Source organism: Cervus canadensis, chromosome X, assembly GCF_019320065.1.
Source record: "Cervus canadensis isolate Bull #8, Minnesota chromosome X, ASM1932006v1, whole genome shotgun sequence".
In the NCBI taxonomy this organism is placed as follows: domain Eukaryota; kingdom Metazoa; phylum Chordata; class Mammalia; order Artiodactyla; family Cervidae; genus Cervus; species Cervus canadensis.
In genome coordinates, this window is record NC_057419.1 from 85206828 (window position 1) to 85211925 (window position 5098).

The 5098-nt window shown below is 44.2% G+C and overlaps 1 pseudogene; it reads right to left on the bottom strand.

The window, feature by feature from the left end:
* Positions 1-1576: 1576 nt before the first annotated feature.
* LOC122435633 lies at positions 1577-4413 on the bottom strand (annotated as a pseudogene).
* Positions 4414-5098: the final 685 nt, after the last annotated feature.

Below are 5098 nucleotides of genomic sequence, written 5' to 3' on the forward strand. Positions count from 1 at the left end.
TAATCAATTTACATTGAAAAGAATCACCACATTCTATACTATTCTCTGCTCCTGGACTTACAGAGTTTTGGAACACATCAAAAGTTTTGGAAAATAAAAATAAATCCAACCAGTAGTGTTTTCCTTATTTTCAGGAATCAAAAGTGGCTGATACCATTCACTTTCTGCTGAATAACATTAATGATAGCCACATATTGTTGTATGTTTAAATAGTGGGTCTGGGATAACCTATAGCAATTATTATTTATAAGATTAAAGAAGAACTGTCTTCTAATTTTGAGTGATCTTATGGAAAAGTTAGATCCTGATTATTTGGAATATGTATGTAGCTGATGATGGAAAGTCATGTCTATGATAAAATTCTTAACTGCTTCTACAACCAAACTAATATTGTATGCCTCTAAATCCTTCTAAATAAAAGTTTCCAAATGGAAAAAGACATATTCTCTACCTCACTGTTACAGAGCTCATTACACATTTATTAATATTTTAACAAATTAAAGGTAAGTGTTCTGAAATCTTGGTGAATACCCTCTTTTTCTCTTTTGTGTGTTACTTTAAAGGGTCTATATAACATATTTTACATTTTGTTATAGGGTTAGTTAATATCAAATAAAGATTGTTCCAAAGATGCATAAGCAAATGTATTGTTCTATATCAAAAGACAAAGCCTTGAAAAATGTCATCTCATGTTCACATGATGATTTAACAAGGTGACTTATACTTTATTAAAATGTAATGAATAAAGGATTTTCCTGTTTTTAAAAAAGTAGCATAAAGTTGCCTGTTTACTGTCACAAAGATAATAAAACATTTTTTTTCCGATGTATAGTTTAATGTGTTTCTTTAGTCATTTTTTGTTTTCATATAAACCACAGAATATATTTAATTCAAATTAAACATGAAACTAGAATAACATTCAGTCCTTGTCAATTAGCATTTACTTTTTTTTAAAGAACAGTACATTTCTGTCTACATTCTGGCAATCCAGCAAAGCATAAGGCAATCCAGTTTGCTGAGGTGATGGATCCAGTGGTCACCCCCAATGTTTGTGGTTCTGAGGGGTTGGGGAGGCACAGACCATGCTTCACACAAAATGATTCTGCAGCACATGTGAAGGAGACAAAACTCCCTTGTGATACAGGAGAATGAAAGTCCAGGTAGCAGGAAGTAGAGTGTAATGGATGTACTTTGTTAAATAGTCTTCTTTCTTCTTCACTGCTCTTCCTTCATTCCAAGTTGCCAATGGTGCCACCTGCATGAACAGCAGTGACAAAAGCACATCTTGGCAATGATACTCTTTCTGCTGTAAGTACCTCTTAAAAAAATGGGGTGGGGGAGGGGACACGATTCTTTCCCATGTAAAGAAAGCCAGCTTCTTCAAGACAGATCACCCCGCTTTAAGTGTCAGCCTCTGCTCTCTCCTAGAGCTGTGAAAGGACAAGTCTCGCCTTATGAGGCCTTTTTTCCCCCTTCACTGAAAGCTTCTCACTGTTTCGTCTGGAAAGATTAACGTCTGCCTGTCCCTGCTACACTCGCCAGGGTGGAAGGTGTCAAGGGTGGGGCGTGGCTGCCTTCACAGAGCTGTGCTTTCTGTATCATTGTCCATATCCCACAGAATGCGGCCCAGCAGGTCTCTGCTGGCTGAGTCTGAATACATTTCAGGAAAGACACTGCGAAACGGTTCTGAAAACCTAGAATTGGCATCATTGAATATTCTAATTTCAGTTCTTACTGAATATGGCAGGTCATACATCTGTGATTATTTTTGGAGGCGGTGAGAACTGCGATGATGAGGTTGCCATCCCCGATGGGATGGGTGGCAGGAGGATGAGGGGGCGGGGCTGGGGACGTTGGGCCAGTTCCCTGGCTTTGGAACCGGTTTAGGTCTCGGTAAGGTTCCAGCGTGTTGCTGTGCGGTCTCGGAGTTACTCACGGCCTGGCTCAGATTCTGTTTTCCGAGGGGCGGGGTGCTGGGGGGTGTCGGTGTCTGGGAAGGGGTGTAGGACAACTGCTGGAGTCCAGGTTCACTGGGCGCCCCAGGGATGGGTGGGCCCTGCTGCTGCGGAGTTTGGTGAGCGCGGCCGGTGGTGTGGCCTGCATGGGGGTCTGTGGCGGCAGGTGGTTGGGGGCTTGGATCAGAAACAGGCTGCTGAAGTACCTCGGAGGTGCGAAGAGCTGCGAGGTGGCACAGATCTGGCCTTGGGCCTGGCCTGGGGACTGAGTAGGGGGAGAAGGGCTTCAGGTAGACTGCTTTGGTGACTGGCTGGGTGGATGCTGAGATGTTTCTGGAAAACTCTAGCCCCCAGGATGGCTGGGAGGCCGGTTTCCTGGTTTCAGGAGCAGGTGTTTGTTGTTGTTGTTGTTGTTTGTTTGTTTTTAATAACAGTTTGGCTCACACTGTGTGGGCTCAGGCTGGTGGAATTTGTGCGGGGGGGGAGGGGAGGCACAGAGAGCTGATGGGAGCCGGCAACTGACTGGGCCCGGGGTGGGGGTTGGGGGTGAATAGAGTCTGACTGCTGTTTCTCCCTGGTGCAGGTGTATCGGCAGAGTCCTTGGGCTTTGCAGGACTGCTGTCGCCCGGGCTGGGCCCCTGCCCCAGTATGCCCTCAGAGGAGGGGCCAGTCCCACCCCCTGTGCTGCTTTAGGCCCTAGAGCTCTGGGGAGGAGGCTTTGGGCCCACTGGAGCCAAGTGCTGCCATCTGTAGTCCGGAGTAGCAGCTGAAAAGAAGGGAATGAATGCTTTCTATTTAGAGTTCCACCCTGCCAGTGGGCCTGGAAGTCCATAAGCTTCACACCAAAGCTCTCCTTCTTCACCAGGTCCGCCTCCATCACCACCATGCTGGCAGGCCACTTCCTTTCCAGGGTCCCTGAGTCGACAGGGTTATTTCCAGTGTGGGATGAGTGACTGGAATTTGGGGTGGTGAGAGGTACAAACGCTTCTGACATGTTAAATTCCACCTCTTTGGGGAATAACCAGGTGACACATTGAATGTTGGGTTTGATGACCACAACCACATGGATGGATGTGGCTGCTGCCATCTCGGGAAGTGTTCCTTCATTTTTGGCCCATAAGAAGTTAGTGCCTAACACGATTGCAAGGCTGCTGAGAGTCATTTTATTAATGTCACTGGTCTGAACAAGTTTTGCAAGGAACTTGTTTAAATACCTAAAGTTAACAAAATTTTGTGGTGGCAACTTCTGACATGTTCTCCACAAATCCTGAAGTTTTTGTCTTGATCCTGTACACTTGCAATTTGCGTCCTTTCTTCATACGGATTAAAAGTCATCAAAGGTTCAGGCAGTTCCTGTAAGTAGAACTTTAAAACACCTGCTGCAGTGTTGTGGGGGGCGGGGGAGGGGTGCGGAGTTGAATTCATCCAGGTGAGAAGTAGAACAGTCTAGAGCAGCTTTCAGTTTCCTTAACTTCGAGGCCCCAACCCCAGTTCAGGAAAGTTTCCTCCTCCTTCTCGCCTGTCTGCAGCAATAGCATCAGGCAACCCTCAAGGTGCAGCACATCTCACCACTGCCCTGCTTCAGGTATTCTTGAAAGACGTCCCAAAGGTGGACTTCTCCACCCACTTATCTTGATGGGCTTGCAACTCGTGAAGGACCTTTTCTAAGACTGCTAATGCTTTTCTATGGTAATCTGCTTGAGCTTCTAATAAGGTAACAAAGAATTTGCTGTACTCCCCTTCTTTGACCATAAAGTTGTACATGTCCACTGCAAGCTGATCCTTGTACTCTTCTACTTTATTTCCAACTTCATTCATTTCTTCCTTTAGGTCATCTATTTTTGGTGGAAGCCCCTGCAAGTTGGTTCCTGGAAATTTGTGAGCCTGGTGCTACCTGGTTCTGACCAAGTCCCAGTCTAACACCTGTTTGGCTAGCTGCTTCCTCTGTTTCTGGATTTCGGGAATCTCCATCTCTGCTATGCTGTGCAGGGGGTCCACAATCTCCTTCTTGACAAAGACTTCATGCTGAGAAAGTTCTAGAGCCAGATGATTCTCAGCATATCCACACCTCTCCAGAATCTTCCCCAGGAGAGAGTCTTCTAGCTGAGTTGATGCTTCCTGCATATTCTGAGTTAGAGTTCTCAGAGGGAGTTTTTTGCTTCTCTTCTTGGCTGGAAGCAGGCCATGAGGTACTTCTGGAAATGGTGACACATGGAGTGCACCATATCTAGGCATCGCTAGATCTGTAACAGATCTTTACTGAGGTCTTCTGTTTTCTCTTCTCTGCCCACAGTCTGGTTGACCAGCTGCTTCACATGGTTGAATTGCTTCTTCTTCTTCTTCTTTTTTTTTTTTTTTTGCTACTTTATTTTGTTAATTGAAGGATAATTGCTTTACAGATATTTGTGGTTTTCTGTCATACATCAACCAGAATCAGCCATAAGTAGACCCATGGCATGTCCCCTCCCTCCTGAGCCTCCCTCCCATTTCCCTCCCCATCCCACCCCTCTAGATTGTCAAAGAGCCCCTGATTGAGTTCCCTGAGTCATACAGAAAATTCCCATTGGCTATCTATTTAATATATGGTATTGTAAATTTTCATGTTAATCTATCCATATATCTCACCTTCTCCCTCCTCCCCTCCCCCCATGGCCACAGGTCTGTTCTCTATGTCTGTTTATCCCTTGCTTCCCTGAAAATAAATTAATCAGTATCATCTTTCTAGATTTCATATATACGTGTCAGTATACAGTAATTATATTTCTCTTTCTGACTTACTTCATGCAGTTATAATAGGCTCTAGGTTCGTCCACAGCTACATGCAAAAGAATGAAATTAGAACACTTCCTAATGCCATACACAAAGATAAAGTCAAAGTGGATTAAAGACCTAAATGTAAGACCAGAAACTATAAAACCCCTAGAGGAAAACATAGGCAGAACACTCAAAGACATAAAGCAAGATCTATTAACCACCTCCTAGAGTAATGGAAATAAAAATAAGTGGGACCTAATTAAACTTAAGAGTTTTTGCACAGCAAAGAAAACTACAAAAAAGGTGAAAAGACAACCCTCAGAATGGAAAAAAAAAATAATAGTAAATGAAACATGCAAGCAGCTCATACAACTGAATACCAGAAAAAC